General features: G+C 45.4%; 1 long non-coding RNA gene across 1 annotated transcript; it reads left to right on the top strand.

Annotated features, from left to right (window-relative positions):
- The first annotated feature begins 1,534 nt into the window (after positions 1–1,534).
- Positions 1,535–8,875, top strand: LOC124958601 (uncharacterized). Its single transcript, XR_007103916.1, has 2 exons — positions 1,535–4,921; positions 5,140–8,875. It is a non-coding gene; the product is annotated as an uncharacterized LOC124958601 (long non-coding RNA).
- The last annotated feature ends 15,814 nt before the right edge of the window (positions 8,876–24,689 follow it).

Below are 24,689 nucleotides of genomic sequence, written 5' to 3'. Positions count from 1 at the left end.
AGGCCCAGCGGCAGCTAGGTCAGCCGAGACCCCCTTCCGGTCAGAGTCCTGGACTGATAACACCTTGGTGACTCACAAAAGGCGTTTCCATAAAGACACAGCGCCTGATAATTAGCAGGGATGGTGTGTTCATTTTTAATGACAGGGGCGAAGAAGGAAAGGAAGGCAGAGGGCGAAACGACACGGAGGGGCAGTGAGAGGCTCCACTGGACCACGACCAGCGCCCACGTGCCGGACCCCACGCGAGGGGCGACCGGAAAGCCCCTGCCGGTCCCCACTGCGCCCTGCCCCCACCCCGGTCGGACTGCGGCGCTGGGGGCGGGGCGCGCCTGCGCACTGGGGCGCTGCGCCAACCGCCGCGCTCGCGGCCAGGACCGGCTGGAGCCGGTTAGAACAGGCGGCGCCCGCCCGCGAGCTGGCACCTCACAAAGGGAAGGCGGCTCACGGACCGCGTATCCCTGCGCGGCGCGCCTGCGCGTGCGCCCCTCCCCCGGCCTTTGTCCGCTCGGGAGGGCCGGTCACTGGCTCGGGGCATCACGGCGTTCCCCTCCCCCCGCTCTGCGCTGTGGAGGGTTCTAGATGCGGGCGCCGGCGAGCCCGCTGTAACCGGGTGCAAACCCGTGTGTGGTTGCTGCGGGCGCCGAGATTTCTCTAAGAGCCCCTGGAAGCAGCTCCTGGGGAAGTTTGGTTTAAATAAGATTTCCCAAACTGCCGAAAGACAAAGCTGGGGCTTACAAAGCTCTTTCTCTGCCAGTCCCCTTCCCCCCCAGAGACAAGATGAGCGTAAACCCGGGGTGGTGCAGAGCCTGTGGCGCACCCGGGACGCAGGGGCGGGGGCCTGGGCGAGGGGCACGCGTCTCGCCTGCAGCTGCCCGAGCCTCCGTCCTCGCCGCCCCTGGAGAGACCCAGGAGGTCCTTGGGTTGGCCGTGTGGCCTTCGATAGCGGTGACCAGAGGCTGCGGGCTTGGATGACGGCAGGGAACAGTGTGAGGGCCCGGGGTGGAGGACAAGCCTCCGCCCAGACCGTCCCCAGCACGGATGTCCTCCCACCATGACGCCCCGGTACCCCGTGGGCTTCTCGAATGAAAGTCACGCCCTGGGTCGGGCTCAGAAGCCATTTTGTTCCCCCGCGGCTGACGCTTGTGTGCCAACGCCCAGTTACGAAATGGAAAATGAAGCCACTTCAAACCCAAGTCATCCTAATTCCAAGGGGCAGGAAACTACCTACTGTGTGTCAATAAAACACAAGAGGTGGCTGAGAGCTGCCCCAAGCAGTGGCTCCGAGCTTCTGTGAGCTGTTGTATAAGCGACTTAAATGTGATGGTCTCGCTTTCCTTGGCCTGAATTTTCAGATAATAGCAACTTGCTAGTGAGTCTGAAGTGTTTCTGAGTATTAGTTTGCATTCAAGTTCCATACACTGTAAAGAAAAATCCAGAAACTTTTAGAAGTCGATCTATTTTTAGCCTTTCAGGGGAACTATTTTTCCTTCCCTCACAAAGGCGGCGGACGGCTACTGGATTCCGGCGGCGTGAGGTGGCTGTGGCCTATAAATACGCCTCTCCCGGCTCTGCGGCAGGCATTCAGGCAGCGAGCGCAGAGCAGCGCGGGAGGCGGCAGCGCAGCTTGGGGAAGCCGCAGATAAGTTGTTCGATTTAAAAAAGAAAAGATAGTGACTAGGATAACTAGCAAATATAAATAGGAACTAGCTTTCTAATATACTGCTTAGCGCTAAATTCTTAGAGTAATTTTGGTACCTTTTTAAAAGATTTTAGAGGAAAATAGGAAAGGCTGTTTTAAAAGTTTGAGAAAGGAAGAAAGAAGAAAAACGTATTTGTACAACATGGCAGATTGAGACGAAGCTTCTTCATGAAGTAAAAATATTTTTACAGAAATTGTCGAAAAGGACTGCAAAGTCCTTAATAAAAGCCTTTAGTTGAAGGGCAGGCTTTGTAAACTAGCATTAAAATAAGACGATTTAAACAATCTAAATAAACCTCATTTAAAAGAGCGAAGTGTAGGTGGTGAAAAGCCATTTAAAAGAGTACAGAGTAGGTGATTAATTGGAAGGCTTTAAAAGGTTAAGTTGAAGGTGGTTAAGAAACCTTCATGGCGGAGGAGAAAGATGCGTCATTCCAAGCCTAGTTAATCTTAAAGCATTGTTTGCTTAAAAAAACATGAAAATAGGAAAGGCTTAACGGGGAGTGGTAGGATAAAAACCAATTTGGAGAAAGAAGATAGAAATTTGAAGTGGAAAACTTGAAGACAGAAGTACAGGAAGGTGAAGAAAAGATAGAGAAGATGTAGGAAAACTAGAAGATTAAATATACTCCTTTAGAAGACAAAAGATAATTTTAAACCCACAAAATAGGAAGCAGAAGAAAACTAGGAGAAAAAGCAACAAAGAGTGGAGTGTACAAACCTTAGAAGAACTAGAAGATAGAAACAAGGTAGAAAATGGTTGAAAATGTCATGGAAAGGTATTGCAGATAGAAAATGCAAGACGCTAAGACAACTATTGGATACAAACATTCAAGATAGACAAGGTAGAAGAGAAGTTGGAAGCAAAAATTGGATAAAGTAGAAGAACTGAAAAGTGGAAGTGATTAGTAGTTTGTTTTTTAAAAGCCCATCAATTTTAATTTTTGGTGGTGCAGAAATTAGAAGCCTCAGATGAGGCTGTTAAAAATTTATAGACCAGAGCCAATTTAGAAGAATGTTAAACTAGAAGGAAGTTGGTTTAAAGCCACATCAAAATTAAAAGGACTGAAGTAATTTTAAAAACTAAGGCAGAATGCTTTTGGAAGAATTGAATTTAAAAGGCCTTAAATCCCGTAGTTTAGTTTAGTTTGAAAAATATAAGGACTTTGATACTGAAGTAATTCAAGATCAAGAGTAATGTGTTTCATTGGACTTTTGAGCTAAGATCTGTAAAATGATAAGGACTAGCAGTAATTGGCAGCCGACCAGGTGCTACGCAGAAGTGGATGCAGTGACCCTAGGAAGGAAGACAGGAGCAGCAGACAGGATTCCAGGAGCCAGTGTTCGGTGAAGCTAGGACTGAGGAGCAAGCGGCAGGCCGTGGTGAAGATAGGAAGGAGTCCAGGAGCCTGTGCGAGTTGGTGAAGGAAGCTAGGAAGAAGGAAGGAGCCCTAACGCTTGGTGGTGAAGCTAGGAGAGCATTCGAGGAGGAAGGAGCCAGTGCGATCTGGTGATGAAGCTAGCTGGCCTGGGCTTGTCGACCCCGCGGAGGAGGCGAGCGTGCGTTGTGGAGGATAGATAGCCCACCCTAGACGCGCATGGCAGTGTGCCAGGCTACGGGAGAGCGAGTGGTGTGGTAAAAGTCCGGGAGGTCGGCGATGTCGTATTTTTCTGTAACTTGAGCGTGGTAACTTTATTTTCCTTGTTCCCTAATGGTAATGGGGGAGTTGGACGTCAGCGGAAAGGGATTTACGTGGGTGTGTGTGCGCACATAGGCCGGTTTCCGGGTGTTATAGGTTTTTCTTTTTCAGGCTTATGTTCTCATCTTGTGTGAAGCTTGAGGGCAGACTGCCAAGGCCTCGAGAAATGGTAGATGGCAAGTTTGTTTTTTTCACCAGCTTGAAGTAAAAATGAATTTTATAGAACAATTTCTGCAAATTTTTAAGCAGCTTGTCTTTTTTTAGATAGCAATGAAGTATTTGGTGAATAGATGAGCTGTTCTTTCCTCACCTTGAATTAGTTTTGTAAATAAGTCTGGGAGTATAACTGGGGGGAAAGTTTTGTTTTTTTGGTGTGTGTGTGTGGTGGGGATGGGAAAATGTTTTTGAGTTCTTTTCCCCTTAGGTCTTTCTAGAATCCTAAAGGCAAATGACTCCAAGTAACAGAAAAAAAGAAAATCCAGTATCAGGATAATCAGAACACCACAGGTTTACAGTTTCTAGAAACTAGATCCACGAGTAGCTCTCACTTTGTGGAGGAGGTGTCCATTGGAGAAATGGCTGGTAGTTACTCTTTCTTTCCCCCCCTCTTAATCAGATTAAAAGTGTTAAACCCCTTCAACTTGTTATTACCTTTGGGGATTGTCTTAACAGGGAAGAGAGAGGGTGGGGGAGCAAATGTTTTTTTTCTAAGATTTTCCACAGATGCTATAGTACTATTGACAAACTGGGTTAGAGGAGGCATGTACTGCTATGCTGTTGGCACCAACACCTTCAGGGATTGGAGCAGCTTTTATCCTTGGAAGAATTTTCCCAGTTGAAGCTGAAAAGTGCAGCACAGTGCAGCTTTGGTTCATGTTCAGTCAACTCAGAACTTCAGAAGCGCTTGACTAGGCCAAATGTTGAAGTTAAGTTTCCAAATAACATAATTTAAAATACTTCATTAAAGGGGAGGGGCAAATTTTGACAATTAGTTTGCAGTGGTCTATTGTGGTTGGGATTGGGGGGGTGGGTTTAGGTAATTGTTTAGTTTATGATTACAGATAATTCATGCCAGAGAACTTAAATACTTAGGATGGAAAAACTAAAGAACTCTCAACTTCCAAGTTGGCAAGTAACTCCCAATCCATTAGTTTTATTTCCTCCAAGTTCTGAATTGGGCAGCATGGGAAGATTTTTAACTGGATTGTACCAGTGCATTAATTTGGGCAAGGAAAGTAAACATGGTAATATGGTTTCTATCCCCCTCAGTGTCTAGGACTTGGGGAAGGAAAGTGTTGGAGTGGGGGTTGGTCTGGCTTATTTGGAATGACATTGAATAGCTACAGTTCTGGGAATTTTAAAAAGCTTAATTTTGGATATAGATGGTAGTGTGTGGTTCTCTTTTGGAATTTTTTTCAGGTGATTTAATGTAACTTAATACTACTATAGGAACTTCAGAGCAAAGGAAGTGGCTTAATGATCCTGAAGGGATTTCTTCTGATGGTAGCTTTTATATTATCAAGTAAGATTCTATTTTCAGTTGTGTGTAAGCAAGTTTTTCTAGTGTAGGAAAAATTTTTCCTTTGGCAAAACAAGATGTACAGGTATGAAATTTTGTGAATTGTATCAAAACTTGTATCTATTTGTAAATCATAACTTATTAAGAATTGTAATACTTAAATGTTTCTTAGAGGGCGGGCTTTTGTTGATGAGGGAGGGGAAACCTTTTTTTTTCTGTAGACTTTTTTCAGATAACATCTTCTGAGTCATAACCAGCCTGGCAGTATGATGGCCTAGATGCAGAGGGAACAAACAGCTCGTTGGTGAATGATAAGTAAAGGCAGAAAAGATTGTGTCATACCTTCATTGGGGAATAAGCATAACCCTGAGATCCTTACTACTGATGAAAATATTGTCTGCATAATGCAAAAAAAATTAAGCAAATGAAAGCTACCAATTTAAAGTTTTATGGAATCTACTATTTTAAAATTATGGCTTATCAAGCTATTTTCACAAAAATGAATCGAGAAACTATGAAGATCAAATGCCCATCTCAAAAACACTGCTTTTACAAAAGCAGAATAAAATGGAATGAAATGAAAATGATTATACTACATTGTTCCTGAAGTAAAAGAAGCTGAAATAATTGAGTGGGATCAAGTGGATTTGAGAGGAGGCTGTGCTGTGTGCCAATCTTTCGTTTGCCTCAGACAGGTTTCTCTTCGTTATCAGAAGAGTTGCTTCATTTCATCTGGGAGCAGAAAACAGCAGGCAGCTGTTAACAGATAAGTTTAACTTGCATCTGCAGTATTGCATGTTAGGGATAAGTGCTTATTTATAAAAGCCGTGGAGGTGTTGAACCTGGCACTTTTTCCTGACCCCTTCCTTAGGGGATTTCAGGATCTAGGCACTTTCCCATCCAGCCTTTTAAAATTTTGGGCTTCCAAGGTGGGATGGTACACCTCATTCAGAGGCATTTGCACCTTAATTCCTTAAAAGCCTCTTAAGTGACCAGTGCCTTAATCATAATGCTTAACAAAACAAAGGAAATATTTTTAACTTGAATCTTACAAGACCCTAAAAGGGATAGATAGCATAATGTGCTGTTAAGAATCAGATATGTTAATCTTGCTAAAAATTTTCATGTTAACTTGCAATGTATATTGTGCATAAAACCATTAAATCATACAAATTAATAAAATACTTTATTAGAGAATGTATGCTTTTAGAAAGCTGTCTCCTTATTTAAATAAAATATTGTTTGTCTGTAGTTAGTGTTGGGGCAATCTTGGGGGGTATTCTTCTCTAATCTTTCAGAAACTTTGTCTTCGAACACTCTTTAATGGACAAGATCAGGAATTGAGCGGAAGACCGAATTTAACTTTAAGGCAGGAAAGACCAATTTTATTCTTCATAAAGTGATGAGAACTTAATTAATAATTCCAGGCACATGGCAATAGAGACCCTCTAAATAAGGAATAAATACCTTTTAGACAGGTGGGAGATAAAGATCAGAGTAAAAGGTAACTACACATTTTGTTTCCAGGTAGTTGGGAGCCAATAAGTTGATAGTGATTAAGCTAGAATAAGATACTTTCCAACATTTCATAGTTTGCATGTTAACTTTTTAAATGCTTATTATCATTTCATTAAGTGTCGCCACTGTTTCACACTATTCAGTTAGGCATTGGTGGGGGGCATGTGGGTTTTTTGAGAATTTTCCTTTGCAGAGGCTTCTTTTCATCCTTCATGAAGCTGTTCAGGATGTTGACTTGCATATGAGTGCTTGGCTCTGCCTTCTGCTAGTGAGTGTGAGACCTTGCAGTGAGTTTATCAGTATATTCAAATTTTCCTGGAATTTGGAGGGAAGGGAGGTGGGGATGGGGCTTACTTGTTTTAGCTTCTTTTTTTACAGACCACACAGAGAATGCAGTTGTCTTGACCTCAGGTCTGTCTGTTCTTTTGGCAAGTAATAATGCAGTACTGTTCTGATCTGCTGCTATTAGAATGCATTGTGAAACGACTGGAGTATGATTAAAAGTTGTGTTTCCCCAATGCTTGGAGTAGTGATTGTTGAAGGAAAATCCATGAGTGATAAAGGCTGAGTGTTGAGGAAATTTCTGCAGCTTTAAGTAATCCATGTTTGTGATTGAAGCCAAGTACCTTTTGCTGTGCTGCTTTAGGTAAAAGCTTTTTGTTCTTTCTGGTAGGGGGGGCCGGGGGGGGGCACTGAAGCCTTTAGTCTTTTTCAGATTCCACCTTAAAATCAGTGACAAGAATAAATTCAAACAAGCAAGTCTTCAAGAAATGTAACTGGCAAGTGGAAATGTTTTGAACAGTTCAGTGGTCGTCAGTGCATTTGTCTTTGTGTGGGTTTCTCTCCCCCTTCCCTTGGTCTTAATTCTTACATACAGGAACATTGAGAACAGCAGACATACGTATTCGAAGGGCCAGAGAAGCCAGACCCAGTAAGGAAAAATAGCCTATTTACTTTAAATAAAAAGTCAAACATTCCATTTTAAATGTGGGGATTGGGAACTACTAGTTCTTTCAGATGGTATTCTTCAGATTATAAAAGGAACTTCCAGTTGATTTCACCAGTGGACAAATTGAGGACAACAGGTGAACAAGCTTTTTCTATATTTACATACAAAGATCAGTTTCGGGTAAATAACTTAGTGTTGAACAGACTTCAGCTTTATGCTGAAGTCAGTAGCATGTGAGCAAGTTGTGTGTTGGCCTGGGGGTGGAGGGGTGAGGTGGGCGCTAAGCCTTTTTTTAAGATTTTTCAGGTACCCCTCACTAAGGCATCGAAGGCTTAAAGTAGGACACCTGGAGCCTTCCTGTGGCAAGAGAGACAACAAAGCGCTATTATACTAAGGTCAATAAAAGTGGTGTCGGCCTCAGCTTGATTTCTATTAACCATGAGGACTTGCCTCAACACCTTTCTGGCATATAGCATCCAGAATGGTGCTCCCTGGGCTTACCTTAAAATTTGAACAAGCTGTTTTTATAGCAGCTTACGACAGCCCAGATCTCAAGTGGTGTTTGAAGGGGAGGGAAAGGGGGAAAGCGGGCAACCAGTTTTCCCTAGCTTTTCCAGAGCCTGTTTAAAGCAAGGTCTCCCCACAAGTGACTTCTCTGCCACATCGCCACCCCCTGCCTTTGGCCTAGCACAGACCCTTCACCCCTCACCTTGATGCAGCCAGTAGCTTGGATCCTTGTGGGCATGCTGCATAATCAGTTTCAAGGTAACCACGGTGCCGAGGTCCGGTGGGTTGCACTACTAGAAGAGGCCGTTAATTTATGAACTTAACAGAATATTAAAACCACAGCTAAATAGCTATGTTTTACCTATATATACACTTATGCAGTGACTAAAACCAACTTAAACCACTAAGTAGAGAAGTAACATGTCCAGAATTGTAATGTTGGGTGGGAACAGCTGACTTGACTGAAGATAGGCATTTAGCAGTTGAGGACTGCGGGGTGGGATTGCAAAAATTCTCTGCTAAGACTTTTTCAGGTGACTATAACAGACTTGGCCAAGCTAGCATCTTAGCGGAAGCAGATTCTCCAGTGCTCTTCAGTAGGGTTGTAAAGGTTTTTCTTTTCCTGAGAAAACAAAACTTTTTGTTTTCTCAGGTTTTGCTTTTTGGCCTTTCCCTAGCTTAAAAAAAAAAAAAAGCAAAAGATGCTGGTGGTTGGCACTCCTGGCTTCCAGGACGGGGTTCAAATCCCTGCGGCGTCTTTGCTTTAACTCTTAATATCTGTCTTTAGGACTCTAGGGGTTTCCTCTCGGGAGGTGAACTCTATGTAGCTTTGATGTTGAATTTGTCAAGAAGCCTGACTGGGTTGCGTGTTTTCATGTGGATACCTGATAAACTGTTGTGTCTTTCAGGTAGCCCTCCTGCATCTAGCGCTTGGAGAAGCCCTATTAAGAACTGATTTTATGAAATAAAAAATTGAAAAGCTCTTTACTGGTGTGGTTCTTTTGTTTATAAACCAAAGCTGTTAGGTATCATCAATGTTACTTGTGTGTACAAATGTGCCATGACTCATTTTCCTATATAAAGTGCACTAATTAAAGTCCATGAGTGAGTGGGAAAAAATGATATTGGCAGATTTAACTCCTACTTAATCCTGTTAATCTTTTCAAATAGGGAAGGGGCTTGGGAATGAATGGTGGAGGGTAGTGGTGTCCTTAGGAAAAAGAGAATGGAAATTTCCTCTTCCACTGCAAAGTAGCAGTGGTCTTCCTGTACCCACCAACTGTTTCTAGGTCTCCCTACTTCCACTAAGTCTTGAGTAATGTGTGCGAAGGGAGCAGTGAAGCTGATCAGTGCCCTGAGGTTGTTGGGATACTAGCAGCACCTTAGTGACCTGACTGGCCTGCACCCCAGGTGGCCTGCCTCCCACTCTTGAACCTAAAATTACCTGCCTGGCTCACCATTTTTTTTAAACCAGGAACAACCCAGGGATGTTTAACCACTGAGCCCCATCCCCAGCCCTTCATTTTTTTGGACAGTGTAAGTTGCTTAGTACCTACCCTAAGTTGCTGGGGCTGGCATTGACTTTGATCCTGCCTAAGCCTTCCAAGTTGCTGGGATTGCGGGCAGGTGCCAGCACCCCTACCGCTCTCTACCTAACCCCACCCCCCCTCAGCTGTGTTCACTCCTGCTGCTCAGGCCTCAGTCCTGGAGTGTGATGCTCTTTCCAGTAAACTAGCCAGATCTTGGAGAGGTTGGGCACCCTCCCAGCCCAGGGTTAAGGTGAACTTGGGATGACAGGCCATTTCCTTACCCCTCTGCCAGGGCCCTTAGCAGAGACATATTCCTGAACTCAGCAAGGCCTTGTCTAGTGCAGTGGCTCACAGCCTGACCAACTTGGAGACTCAAAAGAGTTGGGGGTGTAGCTCAGTGGTAGAGTACCCCCTGGGTTCAAACCCCAGTATTGGCAAATGACCACAAAAACCTCTCAAGGCCTGACACTGGTGATAGCGAGCTCTGATTAGGTCTCTGCCAAGGATTTGCTGGATTCAAATTCTAATCAGTCCCCAATACTTGATCCTCTCACTGTTCTTCAGTGCAGTCCTCACAGGTGAAGCAATGGGCCAGACAGGTCAGTTGCAGACCAACCCTAACCTTCCCTAGAGGTGATATAATGGGGCAGGGAGAAGTGGAAGTAGATAGTGCATAGCACCCTGGCCTAGTTAAGGATCCATTCTGAATTGGTGCCCAGCCTCAGAGTCTTCTGGAGTAAGTTCCTGTATTTCCAGAGCTGAAGGCTCTGGAGGCACTAAGACTTCACTGCAGAACAAATGAGTGTGAGCAGGGGCTGAGAACGTGCTAAGGGCTGTGATTCCTGGTGTTGGCCAGGATTGGAAATGTTAAGACGAGATGCAGATCAGAGTTAGGAACAGGAAGGGGCAAAGTAGGCCAGAAGCCACATCAACCATCTGATCAGGAACATAACCCAGAGGTTAGGTTCAGGTCGAAGGGCTTGACCCCAGGTGTGTCCTTTATATGCTGTCTTGCCATACAAAGGGCATTCACTTTTTTGAAAAAAGAATTTTTTTAGTTGTAGATGGACACAATACCTTTATTTTTATCTGGTGCCAGGGATTGAACCCAGTGCCTGGAGTGAGAGGCAAAGCGCTCTACCACTGAGCCACAACCCCAGCCCTGCACTTGCTTTTTTGATTTCATCATCCTGATAATCCTGAATTTAGACAGCAGCTCCACCATTCCCTAACCACTCCAAGCTTTATCTCTCAAGTCTCAGGCCCAGGACCTAGGGCTGGTTGGTACAGTTCTAGCAGCAGATTTATGGTTTCAGTAAAGGAATGAAATCGGGAGAAAGGAGGCAACAGAGTAGGAGGAGATTTGGGAGGGTCTACCTGGGTTGTTGAGTCAGAAGTCCTGAAAATCAAGAAAACGTGGGTCAGCTCCTGGCTCCCGACTCTCACAAGGTGGCAAACTTTGAAAATATAGTCTACCCTGCCCAGGCTTCCCGTTTTCCCACCTGTAAGTGGGAATAATCCCTTGTGTGCCAGGAAGGAAGGGTAGCCGTAGAGAGGCATGTGGATCCAACAGGAAATGACTGGAGTTTGCTTCCCTCTAGTGGATAAATGCAGTATTGCACAGGCCCTTGGACTACATGGTCAATTATGATTCAGTTCAACAAGTAGGTTTTTGTTTGTTTGTTTTGGTTTTGGTTTTGGTTTTGCCGAGTAGTGTTCCATTGTGTGGATATTCCATAACTTTTCAACCCATTCACCTGTCAGTGTAAGTTTGAGTTGATTCCAGTTGGGAATAAAGTTGCTATAAATATGTGTGTACAGATGTACAGATCTGTGTGGAGATATGCTTTCCTTTATCTTGGGTTGCATGCTTCTTTTTTAATGAACTGCCAGAGACTGGGGGTGTAGCTCAATGGTAGAGAGCTTTCCTACCATGCATGAAGTCCCTGGATTTAATCCTCAGCCCTATAAAAAAAATAAGAACTTCCAAAGTGGTTGTATCATTTTTGCATTTCCACCAACAACATAGGAAAGTTCTAATCACTGGTAGAGACTTTTGAATTTTACCTATTCTAGTGGATGTGTAGTGGTATGTCGTTGTGTTTTATTTTTTGGGTTTTGGGTTTTTTTTTGTTTTGTTTTTTTTTTGTTTTTTTTAGATCTGGGGATTGAACTCAGGATCTTGTTCATGCTGGGCAAGCTCTTTACCACTGACGTACAGGGTCTCGCCAAGTTGCCCAGACTGGTCTATAACTTGTGATCTTTCTGCTTCAGCCTCCTGAGTTGCTGGGAGAACAGGTGTATGCCTCTGTACCCAGGGTTATTATGATATTTCTGATAGTTTCACTTATATTAATGATCTGAGCATCTTTTCCTGTGCCATTTATATATCTTCTTCCATGAAGAGTCTGTTCTTTTGTTTTGGTACGGGGGAGCAGATGTTGTTATTGGGATGTTTATCTTTTTGGAGTTGTAAGAGTTTTTACATGTTCTAGATATAAGTCCTTTGTGAGATGAGTATTTTGCAAATATTTTTCTCTCAGTCTGGGCCTCACCTTTTAATTTTTTGTTTTAGTGTCTTTAGAGAGTTGCAGTTCGTTGTGGTTGTTCATTTTGTTTTGGGAGCTGGGGATGGAACCCAGGGTCCCTCTACCAATGAAATACACCCCATCCCTTTTATTTTTTTATTTTGAAACAGAGTCTCACTGGTTTGCCCAAGTTGGCCTGTAACTTGCAATTCTTCTGCCTCAGCTTCCCAAGTTGCTGGAGTTACTGGCCTGCAACACTGTGCTTAACGAAGAGTAGAAATTAGAATCTTCAACAAACTACTCATAACGATGTGGAGGAAAGTCAAAATAATTATGAAAGAAATCGGCTTTTTGTTTTTTAATTTTATTTTTAAAAATGTTTTGTTGTACTGAGGATGTACAGGGCCTTATGCAAGCCAGGTAAGTACTCTGCCACTGAGCTATATTCTCTGCTCAAGAAACTATTTTTTTTAATTGGCTCTTTTTAGTTATACATGACTGTAGAACCCATTTTGACATAATTATATGTCAAGATATATGGATTATATCTTGTTCTAATTCAGTTCCCAGTATCTCTTCTTACCTTTCCCTCCCCCACCCCCTGCTTCCTTCCCTCTATCGATATCCCTGTCATTTACCCATAATTATTTTTTAAATTAATTTCAGGTGAATGTACAAAGAAACTAGTTTTTTGTGTTTCTTTTCTTTTTTGGGGGGTTGGTACCAGGAATTGAACTCAGGGGCACTCGACCACTGAGCCATTAACCCGGCCCTTTTTTGTACTTTATTTAGAGACAGGGTCTCACTGAGTAGCCTAGCACCTCGATAAGTTGCTGAGGCTGGCTTTGAACTTGAGATTTCTTGTCTCAGCCTGGGATTACAAGCATGCACTACTGCACCCAGCAAGAAACTAGTTTTTTAAAAGTGCATACCGTATGCTTCCACTTATAGAAAATCCTCAAAAAAGAAAATAATTGGGTGCAGAGAGGCACACACCATAATCCTAACTGTGTGGGAGACTGAGGCACTGCAAGTTTGAGGCTAACCAAGGCAACCTAGCAAGATCCTGTCTCAAAATAAAAATAAAAAGGAGTGAGGCTGGAGCTCAGGGATAGAGGAGGGCACTTGCCTAGCACACGCAAGGCTCTGAGTTCAATCCCCAGAACTGCAAAAAAAAAAAAAAAAAAAAAAAAAAAAAGAAAAGAAAAGAAAGAAAGAAAGAAAGAAACCTAATCTATGATGATAGCAGAGGAGTAGCTACAAAAGGAAGCTTGGGGAGAAGCTAGGGCTCACCACCTGATTGTGGTACTGGATTCAGGGATGGGTACTAAGGTCAAAATTCATCAAACTTCGAATGCTTGCAGTTTCTTGTGCATCAGTGAAGTTATAAAAGAAAGGGTATGAACATACACAAAAAGAAGCATTTATTGAGCACTTACTTGTCCCGACCCGCGGGACATCAACGCGGACGGCAAACCTAAGAGAGAAGGAATGAAGGGACAAGAGACGCAGGGAGAGACAGCAAGACAGGAATTCTGATCAAGCTGCAAATTTTTATTGTTCTCACGGGTATTTATGCTGAAGGAATGAGGGGTATGACGAGGTGCAGCCTGGTTGGTTGTATTCTTCTGCTGGGTTCCTGATAGGGTGCAAATTCGCGCTGGCGGGAAGGTGAAGTTCGCGCCGGCGGGAAAGTGTAGTCCCGGAAGAGAAGCCGTGGGCGCCATAGGCGCCATACTGTCAGAATTATCAGCCAGGAGGGTGGGGAGAGGGGCGCTGCTGTTTATTGTAAAGGTCAGAATGTTCTCAGAATGAGAACTTCTTGGTCCCTGACATTTCCCCCTTTCTTATATAAAATTATTGACCATTTTTCGATAGCCATATTTTAAGGGGGGTGATAGAGGTTATGTGGCGAGACGGGGGCACAGCTTGCCTGAACAGGTATAGGGCTGGAGTGACAATCCCTCGGGAACTGCGCCTGTCTTAGGTTGTCCGTGGCAGAGCAACATCCTTACCCGTCATTGGATAATGAGGCTCTGGCCCTCATTTCCTGTCTTAGGTTGGTATGAGCTCTCACGAATCTTACCTGCCATTGGCTGTCCAGTTCAGCTCACAGGGGTGATGGTCTTTTAAGATCACCATCACGATCCATCATCTCCAGTCGATGGTAATGAACCTGAATAGGTTTCGCCAGTATAGCCTCAATATGAGCTCTAAGAAAAGCCATGATCTTATTGAATATCAAAGGACCTATAGATACAATAAGCAGCAAGCAAAGGAGGGGACCTTAGCAGGGTCCTCAAGTCCTGCATGGCTGTGGGAGAGCAGTGAACAGGCAGCCATTATCCAGAGAAGCAATGGTGTGCAGTCACAGGGTCTGTCATTCAGGGGATTTTTCGCATAGATTGTCGGCTGCATCTATAAGAGAGGAAGATTCATCCTCAGGGGGAAGGTTTCCGTCCCTGGGTTGTGGTAAATCATTGACCTGTTTGACCAGGCGTTCTGGTAACCATCTTGGGGCTGCTTGTTCTTGATCTAAAATACAAGCTGAGCCTCGTCCCCAAATGAGGACGGGATCTGGGCCTTTCCATTTATTTGTTAAAGGATCGCGCCACATAACAGATGGGCGAGCAGAATTAGAAGAGGGATGCCAATGTCTGTCTGCGGTCGAATGTCCTTCATTGTCTAGGGTAAGAAAGTTAAGAGCAAATAATGCATGATTAAGGCGATCCCTGGGAGTGGTAAATGCAAGGGAAGAGGCCTTAAGGCGGGTAAGCCAGGTTTTTAAGGTGAGGTGTGCACGTTCCACAATGCCTTGACCTTGAGGGTTATATGGAATTCCAGTAGTATGAGAGATTTGAAGAGTGGCACAAAACTGTTTGAACTTGGTACTGGTATATGCAGGGCCATTATCTGTCTTAATATGTGCTGGCTTTCCCATTATGGAAAAGGCTGAGACAAGATGAGAAATGACATCCTTGGTAGCTTCTCCGCAATGCGTTGATGCAAAAATAAAGCCACTAAAGGTATCTATGGAAACATGTATGTACTTTGTTTTCCCAAATTCAGGAAAGTGAGTAACATCCATCTGCCAAATCTGATTGGGCAGTAATCCTCGAGGGTTAACACCCAGATGTTGAATAGGAAGGGAGACAACGCAAGCAGGACACGCTTTTACAATTTCCCTTGCTTGTTGCCTGGTAATTTTACAGAGTAACCGAAGGCTCTGAGAATTTAAGTGGTGAAGTTTGTGTAAATCTGTGGCCTCTTGGATGGATCCAATAAGAACTGGGAAAAGGGACCGAGTGGCTGCATCAGCCTGAGCATTACCCCGTGATAGGGGACCGGGAAGATCAGAATGTGCTTAATGTGTCCTAAGAAAAATGGATGTTTTCTAGCCTGAATTAGTTGTTGAAGCTGGTTAAACAAAAAGGCTGCGTTGGAGGAAGCCTTAATGGCGGGTGAAATCTCCAATAGGGGCACAGAATGGGCAATGTAAGCACTGTCTGTATAAATATTAATAGGTTTATCAAAAAATGTCATAAAGACTTGTGTTATAGCAAACAATTCTACAAGCTGTGCTGATGGATAACCAGTGTCAAAGGTGGTAGGCTGATTATCAACAACAAAGGCTGCACGGCCATTGCTGGAGCCATCTGTAAAAACAGTAAGGGCTTGTGGAATAGGAGCCTTCCGAGTAACCCGAGGAAAAATAAATGGATGTAACTGAGCAAAATGCAAAAGGGGGTCATTGGGAAGGTGGTTATCGATTATTCCCAAAAAGCCTGATAGAGCAATACCCCATTCATCCCTCGTCTGTAGCAAAAATTGGGTTTGATCCTTAGTGTATGGAATCAGAATGTTATCAGGGTCTTTGCCAAAATGTTGTCGAGAAAGCAAGCGACCTTTAATAATGATAGAAGCTACCTGAGCAGGATAGACAGCAATAACTTTAGAGGATGTGGCGGGCAAATGAACCCAGAGCAAGGGGCAACCCTTATTTTTAAAATGTGGATCCCGCTGCCAGAATAGTCCCGTGGGTGTATGAGGGGTGTGTAATATAACCAAAACCAAAGGAAGGTTATAAAATATTTGTGTAACAAATTGTTGAGCGATGGCTTCTGTGACTTGAATTAATGCTTGCCGTGCCTCGGGAGTAAGCTCTCGAGGAGAAGAAGGGTCAGAATCTCCCCTTAAAATATCATTAAGAGGCAAAAGCACATAGGTGGGTAGTTTTAAATATGGTCTTAGCCATTGGATATCCCCTAGTAGTTTTTGGAAATCGTTAAGAGTGTGGAGATGGTCCACACGCAATTGTATATTAGGGATTTGAATTTGATTAGTTTGAAGTTTGAGGCCCAAGTAGGTGTAGGGGTCCTGTGTTTGAACCTTATCAGGGGCTATCTGAAGTCCCAAGGCAGTAAGGGCTTCATAGAGATCCAAATAACAATTGTTAAGATCATAGGTATTAGGTGCAGCAATTAACAAATCATCCATATAATGTAATATATAAACTTGTGGCCACCGCTCTCTCACAGGGTCTACTGCTTGAGCAACATATTTTTGGCAAAGACTAGGGCTGTTAGCCATACCCTGGGGAAGGACCTTCCATTGAAATCTTTGCATAGGGCCCTGAAAATTGATGCGGGGGAGGCTGAAAGCAAAATAGGGTCTGTCATCAGGATGTAAAGGAATAGTAAAAAAGCAGTCTTTTAAGTCGATGACCATTTTATAATAGTCCCTAGGAATAGCTACCGGTGTAGGGATGCCTGGCTGTAATGCCCCCATCGGGCGCATAACCTTATTGATAGCGCGCAAATCCTGTAAAAGGCGCCATTTGCCTGATTTCTTCTTAATAACAAAAAGAGGAGTATTCCAGGGTGAGGTTGAGGGTTCCACATGGCCGGCTGTCAACTGTTCCTGTACTAACATGGAGGCAGCCTCTAATTTTTCTTGGGTAAGGGGCCACTGATCCACCCACACAGGAGTTTGAGTTTCCCAAATAATTTTGTCTGCATGGGGTACAGGAGGGTCAGGGACCGACACTAAAAATCCACATACCCAAGTCCAAATTTGTCTGTTTTTTGTATGGGCTGTACAGGCTCAACCTGTCCTTGTCCTAGCCTCCCAAGGCCTGTACCAGGGATAAAGCCCATACGAAGCATTTGATGAGTGACTAAAGAGTCGGGACTAGCAAGAATAACTTTCATTTGGCTTAGAATGTCTCGTCCCCAAAGGTTGACAGGGAGATCAGGAACAACGAAGGGGGTAACGGTTCCTTTATTCCCTGTGTTATCTTTTGTGTCAGTCCAATTAAGCACCCTGGAGCTAACTAAGGGGTTTCTTGATTGCCCTATTCCTTTAAGGTCAGTTAGTGATGAGGTGAGGGGCCATTCTGATGGCCAATATTTTTGAGAAATAACTGTGGCATCCGCACCAGTATCTAGGATCCCTCGGAATTTCTTTCCTTCAATAAATAAGGTAAGAGTGGGTCTTTTGTGGGAGATAGATTGGACCCAATACACATCAGAGGAACCTAAAGAGGCTGTGTTTCCTGGTGAATTTCCTGAATTGAGGGGAAGGAGTATTAATTGTGCAATTTTTGTTCCTGCAGGGATGGCCGCTACTCCGTTAACAGCTGTGGCCAGTATTTTAATTTCTCCAGTGTAATCATCATCAATGATGCCAGGGAAGACCTGAACACCTTGTAAGGTGGTAGGAGCTCTCCCAAGAATAAGAGCACACATATGAGGTGGAGGGGGGCCTACAACCCCAGTGGGTATTATTTGAGGTCCTTGCATAGAGTCTAATATTGTATCGGTGGAGGCACAGAGGTCCAATCCTGCGCTGCCTGGGGTAGCACGTTGGAGGGAGGTGATTGTGGAGAAGGACAGGGAGCCTGGATTGGGTTGGGAGTCTGAGAGGGAACAAATCTTATTGCCCCTGGGTTTGCTCTGGGGGTGGTCGGGGCCAGGGGCTGGCCCCGAGAGGAGTTTCCCGAGAAGTTAGAGGGAATAGGCTGTCCAAGGGCATTGGTCTTGGATCTACACTCCTTGGCCCAGTGGCGACCTTTACCACATTTAGGGCAAAGGGTGAGCGGAGGTGGTTTAGCCCCTGTTTGAGGAGATATGGGTCCTTGACCCAGTCTCCCTGTTGGGCACTCTCGCGCAAAATGGCCAGGTTGTTTGCAAGTAAAGCAAGTACGTGGGCCAGGGTTGTGAAGGGCCTTGGTGAAGGCGGCGCCAATAGCGAGACCCATGGCATGGGCCGTTCCTACCCCAGCACACAGCCTAATGAAGTCAGAAAGGTCCCCTTTATCTTTGTGGGGCCGAAGAACATCTTGACATATTGGGTTGGCATTTTCAAAGGCAAGATATTTTACAAAGGAGCTCTCGTTTTCACTTGGTCCAAGTAAGCGCTCCGCAGTTAGTTAGATTAAGCCGGGCAACAAAGTCACTGTAAGGCTCGTCAGGACCCTGACGAATTTTTGCTAGGGAGGTGGTGGCCGAGCCCTTTTGAGGGAGCTGTCTCCAAGCATGCAAACCAGCAGTTTGAACCTGTGCTAGGAGCCCAGTAGGAAAGCGTGCCTGTTTAGGGTTAGTATCAAATGGCGCATTACCCACTAGTTTAACATAGGTCCAGGATTTAGAGGAAGCCTTGGTTGAATTTTTTTGGGCAGTTTCCCGACAGTATTCCCTAAAGTCTGCGTTCCACAACAGGAAGTCACCCGCACTGAGGGTGGCTCGGGCCAAAAATTTCCGATCATTAGGGGTGAGCCACTGTGTACTATGGTTCTCTAGCAAGGCCAGTGTATAAGGTGCAGTGGGGCCATACTGTGTACAAGCCTTTTTAAGTCTTTCAAGAAAGCGGAGGCTCAGCCTTTTATAAGAACCAAGGGCTCCACTCTGTCCAGAGGTGGGCTCCTCCTCATCCCCTGATTCCTGGTCCTCCTCTTGTTCCCTCTCTGGTTCTACCTCTTGTTCCTCCCCTGATTCCTTTTAAATTCTCTGCTTCAGTTTGTGCGGGCTGATCTGCTTGACTGTGAGTGACTGGAAAGGCAAGAACAGGCTGACCACGTGGCTTCACCTTACGAGTATTGAGGGGTCTTGGGCCAGTTTGTGTTAACTCCGTGCCCAAGGCCAGTGAGCGAAGCTCGGCATCAAGGGCTTTTAGTTCTTTTAAAAGTTGGATTTGTTCCCGCCTATGTTGGAGAGACTCGCGTAAAGGGGTTAGATTAGGCAAGGGAAGTGGGGAAAAAATGTCTGGGGGGGCAGTAGGTCCCTGAAGGGCCGGAGCACGAAAGGCAGGGGATATATAAGAGGGAGGTGGATTTTTAAGAGGTGGCAGGTCTGGAGAATGGTGTTGAGCCGCTGCCTCCTCCAGGGTAGCCTCCTCCTCTGGGATCATGTCATCATAGGGATTTAAAACCGGATAAATCTTAGGGGGACTTTTAGGGGACTTTTTTGGTAAGGTGGGGTCTGGGAGGTTCCCGGGGTCTGGGAGGGTCCCAGGGTCCTGAGAAGGCTGAGTAGGGGGCATTTGAATACTAACCGAAGGGCATGCCGATGGGGGGCGAGAGGTGGATTGCATTGCCTGCTCCCCAATCTTTACAAGTTTTAAAGTACCACTGTCAAAGGGTGAGCTTTTAAGAATCTCATTAATTAAATTCCAATAAGAAAAGGCAGTGACAGGCACCTTTTGAGGACCAAAAGTCTCATAATAATCTTTGAGGCAGTCTCCTACTCTGAGCCACCTTTTACCATCAATTGACCCCTCGAGGGGAAACCAAGGACACAAATCCTCTATGTATGAAAAGAATGATCTTAAATCCTTTTTCTTAACATGCGCTCCCCGAGTCTTGAGGGCCTCCTCGAGACCCGTCAGAAACAAATCATGTGACGAAACTGCTTGTCCCATGGTGCGTCACTCACCTTGCGCTGGCCTCACTCTCCTCCTGGATCTGACTCCCGGTCGCGTCCACCGAGGCGATCCCGAATCCCGCTTGGCCAAGTCTTCCCCAGAGGGCAGCGTTCGCTTCTCAAACAAAGGCTCGAGCCAACCACGTTGGGCGCCAACTGTCCCGACCCGCGGGACATCAACGCGGATGGCAAACCTAAGAGAGAAGGAATGAAGGGACAAGAGACGCAGGGAGAGACAGCAAGACAGGAATTCTGATCAAGCTGCAAATTTTTATTGTTCTCACGGGTATTTATGCTGAGGGAATGAGGGGTATGACGAGGTGCAGCCTGGTTGGTTGTGTTCTTCTATTGGGTTCCTGATAGGGTGCAAATTCGCGCTGGCGGGAAGGTGAAGTTCGCGCCGGCGGGAAAGTGTAGTCCCGGAAGAGAAGCCGTGGGCGCCATAGGCACCATACTGTCAGAATTATCAGCCAGGAGGGTGGGGAGAGGGGCGCTGCTGCTTATTGTAAAGGTCAGAATGTTCTCAGAATGAGAACTTCTTGGTCCCTGACACTTACTGTGTGTAAGTGCTAGGAGAACTTGCTAGGGATGCACAGAGAAATAAGTGTCAGCCTCTCTTCAGCAGCTTTGAGTTTTGAAGTAACGCTAAAGAAACTTCATAGCTTCCACCCAGTAACACAAACCTCCAGCTCTGATCCTGGCACCGCACCTCCCGGCTGAGTGCACTGGGAAGTTGTGTAACTTTAAGCCTTGCTTGGTACTTCTGTTAAATGGGTATAGTAGTGTCTTACCCAGGGGCAGTTATCAGGAGTAGCACTGAGTACTAGCTTAATCAAAGTCTTGGGAAGCTTTTCTTTTCTTTTCTGGACACATATTTATTTTATTCGTTTATTTTTACGTGGTGCTGAGGACCAGACCTGGTGCCTCACACATGTTCAAGTGCTCTACCACGCAGCCACCGCCCCGGCTTCCCTTCTTGTGTTTTTATTCCTCTGCCTGAGTAAAGGATAGTTGGTGACTAGGCGGATTTGCCCATGTGGGTTTCAGTTTCTCTGCTCACCATTGCTTATTTATTTTTATTTTATATTTTTTAATGAACACATAATAGTTGTACATATTTATGGGGTACAATATGTAACTGGCTACCTTGATATATGAGTATACTATGCAGTAATTGACTCATGGTAATTAATGTGTGCATCACCTTAAACATTCCTCATGTCTTTGTGGTGAAACCATTAAAATGCCCTCTGTGCCAAGCATGGCAGTGCACACCCAGAATTCCAGCTACTCAGGAGTCTGAGTCAGGAGGATCTCCATTTCAAAGTCAGCCTTAGCAACCTAGCAGGGCCCTAAGCAACTTAGCGAGACCCTGTCTCTAAATAAAATATAAGAAAGGGGCTGGGGTTGTGGCTCAGTGGTTAGGGGCCCTGACTTCAAACCCTGGTACCAAAGAAATAAAAATGAAAAAACAAATTAAAAGGGCTGGGATGTAGCTCAGTGATAGAGCACCCTTGTGTTCAATTCCCAGTATAAAATAAAATAAAATAAACCTCTTCTAGCTTTTCTTTCTTTAATTTTCTTTTTTCTTTTTTTTCCTATGCTTATAGGGGACCCAGGGCCTCACGCATACTAGGCGAGTGTTCTGCCCCTGAGCTCCATCCCCAGCCTGTTCTAGGTATTTTGAGATATTTATGACATCATCCTTAAGAGTGGTCTCTGCCTGTGCAACAGAAGCCCCATGGCGGCTGTTCGACCCATGCTTCTTCCTCCCAGGTTCAAGTTCCTCTTCCTAAGGTGCTTCCCCTGCAGGCTCTTCCCACAGGGGTTTCCCAGTGGTGAATTCTCAGTGTCTTCATGTGATTTTCAGAGCAGTCTTTTTTTTTTTTTTGCAGTGCCTAGTATTGAACCCAGGACCTTTCACATGCTAGACAAGAGCTCTACCGCTGAGCTGCACCCCCTCCCGCAAGTCTTTATTTGACCTGCCTCCATTTTGCTCTCAGTTTTTCCTACAGAGAGTTGAACTGGTTGTCATTTAGGTCGCTGTCACTCTCCCTCAGCGTGGGACAGTATCTTTTGGATTAAGCGGCTGGCTTTTGTTTTTGCACTGAAGTGGTTGCATCTTAGAATTGGCCCTCTGTCTGGCTGACACGTCTCACACACTGCCCAGCAGTACCTCCCAAGCTGCTTGGGCTTTGTCCAAGCCTCTCGGGGTCCTCCAGACAGGGACACTCCCAAGTAGGAAGCCCTTGGCCTTCTGGGCTGGGCAGGCTTCCAGAGCCTTCCCTCTACATCCCCCACATGGACACACCTTGCTGCTCTTCTCATGGGGTCCTGAAGCCTCTTCTTCCCTCCACAGCTCTGGGCACCCCTTTCTGTCCCCTCTCCTGCTCTCTAACGTAGATCCCCTTCCTTTCTTGACCCTCTGCTCCCTATGCACCGTCTGTCTGCAGCGCTCTGACCTCTCAGCGCCCACCACCTCTGCCCACACCCACACCCACTGCTCTCCGGGCTCCATTTGACTCCTTCTGGTCCTCTCCCCGGCTGCTGCCTGATGGGGGTTTGCAATGTGCAAATCCTCTCGCACCACACCCTCTTGATGGTCCCTCATTTTCTTCCAGAAAGAAAACCTGGCCCAGGGTCCTCCCTGATCAGGCCTAGAGGTTCCACATTGCCCAAGGCTCCTGCCAGGCCTTCCCGCAGGAATCGCCTGTTGGGAATTTTATCTGTGATCAAGTGCCTTGGACAATCCAGAAGCCGAGAAATCGACACGTTCTCAATCATCCCCACCGCCTGCCTCGGGTGGACGTGAAACAGCGCCTTGGTGCCGCGTGCAGTGCTGAAAAGGGCGTCGTGAGGGTCCCGTTGTTTTTTGGCTTTCCTCTTCCAGTAAAAAGGAATGCGCTATTTACTGAGCTGCAGTTCGTATAAAATAAGCTGCAGACCAATGAATTATGCCATTGTGTGTCTCACGGAACCCAAGCAGCATGCCTGGGGCTCCCTCCAGATCCGCAGCTTCACAGCTTATCCTGCCGCCCCGCTGCCTTGCTGTTGCTCTGAAGTACGTTTTAGACCTTTTTCTTTTTTCTTTTTCTTTTTTTTTTGCCTGGGGATTTCCACTCATCCACATCCACAGACTCTTTTTTTTTTTTTTTTCTTTTAAGTTGCTGAGGGTCTTGCTAAGATGTTGAGGGTGGTCTCTGACTTACCATCCTCCTGTCTCAACCTCTCAAGCAGCTAGGGTTACAGGTGAGTGCAACTGGGACTGGCTAATTTTTAAATTTTTTGGGAAGAGCGAGTCCTCCAACTTTATCCTTTTCAAGATTATTTTGGCTGGGTCACTAAGACTCTATCACAAAACAGCTGTGTGACCAGGAGCAGGGCATTGTCCTCCCTCCTATGTGCAACAAAGGTCGAGATATGTAATCCATTAGATGAGAGGAGGCAAAGCAAGCCAAGCATTGGTGTAAGATGCTCCGTATTATAAGTCATATGGCAGGGAGATCCAAGATGGTGGACTTGAGGGTGACTGCATCTCCCGTCACTCCAGAACTCAGGATTCAAGAAGGGGAGGCATTGAGAGACTCGGACCAACATAGAGCCATGGGGTGAGTCTCTCCCACCGGTTGAAGCTCGGTCCAGGCGGCAGGCCTGGGCAGTGGGCAGCTTCTCCGAGCAGGACAGGGCAGCGAGAGACTTCCCCAAGCAGCCCTGCTCCCTCCCACAGCAGGCCGGGTCCACAGCCAGGTTCTCAGAGCAGGCCCGCCCAGTGGGAGCTTTTCCGCACAGAGCCAACCCCAAGCCCCAACCCAGCGGTGGGCCCCGGCCTGCAGGCAGCTGCTGGGACCAGGGCAAGACAGCGAGGGGCTTTCCTGAGCAGCCCGGCTGGCTGCCTCTGGTGGCAACAGGCCCTGACTACAGCCAGCTTCTCGAAGCAGGCCCGCCCGGTGAGAGGATTTCCACGCAGAACCAGCCCCTAGCCCTGGACCCAGTAGCGGGCTAGGGGCAGCTTTCTTTGGAAGCACTGCATTATCAAGTTCCTCCAAGATTTCAGGCTACTGAAGGTTGGGAGGTGATATACTGGACATCTACAGGGACACTATAAGCCAATAGAGGAAATCTGCAATATCTCAGAGTCCCACTGACATCTGACCAATATGAGAAAACAAGGGAAGAAAATGTCTCAAACAAACCTAGATACTATATCAATAAAACCCAATGACAGCACAGCAGAAGAAATGTCAGAAAGGGAGTTCAGAATGTACGTAATTAAAACAATCAGAGAAGCAAACGAGGAGATTAAAGATCAAATGCAGGCACTGAAGGATGAGATGAAAGAGCAAATGCAGGCATTAAATGATCACACCAATCAACAGTTAAAAGAGCAAATACGGGAAGCAAGAGATCATTTCAATAAAGAGTTAGAGATACTGAAAAAAAAACAAAAACAAACAGAAATCCTTGAAATGAAGGAAACAATAAACCAAGTTAAAAGCTCCATAGAAAGCATAACCAATAGGATAGAACACCTGGAAGACAAAACTTCATACATTGAAGACAAAATATTTAATCTTGAAAACAAAATTGACCAAACAGAGAAGATGGTAAGAAATCATGAACAGAATCTACAAGAATTATGGGATATCATGAAAAGGCCAAATTTAAGAATTAATGGGATTGAGGAAGGCTTAGAGAAACAAACCAAAGGAATTAACAATCTATTGAATGAAATAATATCAGAAAACTTCCCAAATCTGAAGAATGAAATGGAAAACCAGGTACAACAGGCTTATAGGACTCCAAATATACAAAATTACAACA

Source organism: Sciurus carolinensis, chromosome 11 (assembly GCF_902686445.1).
Source record: "Sciurus carolinensis chromosome 11, mSciCar1.2, whole genome shotgun sequence".
NCBI lineage: Eukaryota > Metazoa > Chordata > Mammalia > Rodentia > Sciuridae > Sciurus > Sciurus carolinensis.
The sequence above is the reverse complement of the archived record's forward strand: the minus strand, read 5'-3'. Positions and strand labels throughout refer to the sequence as shown.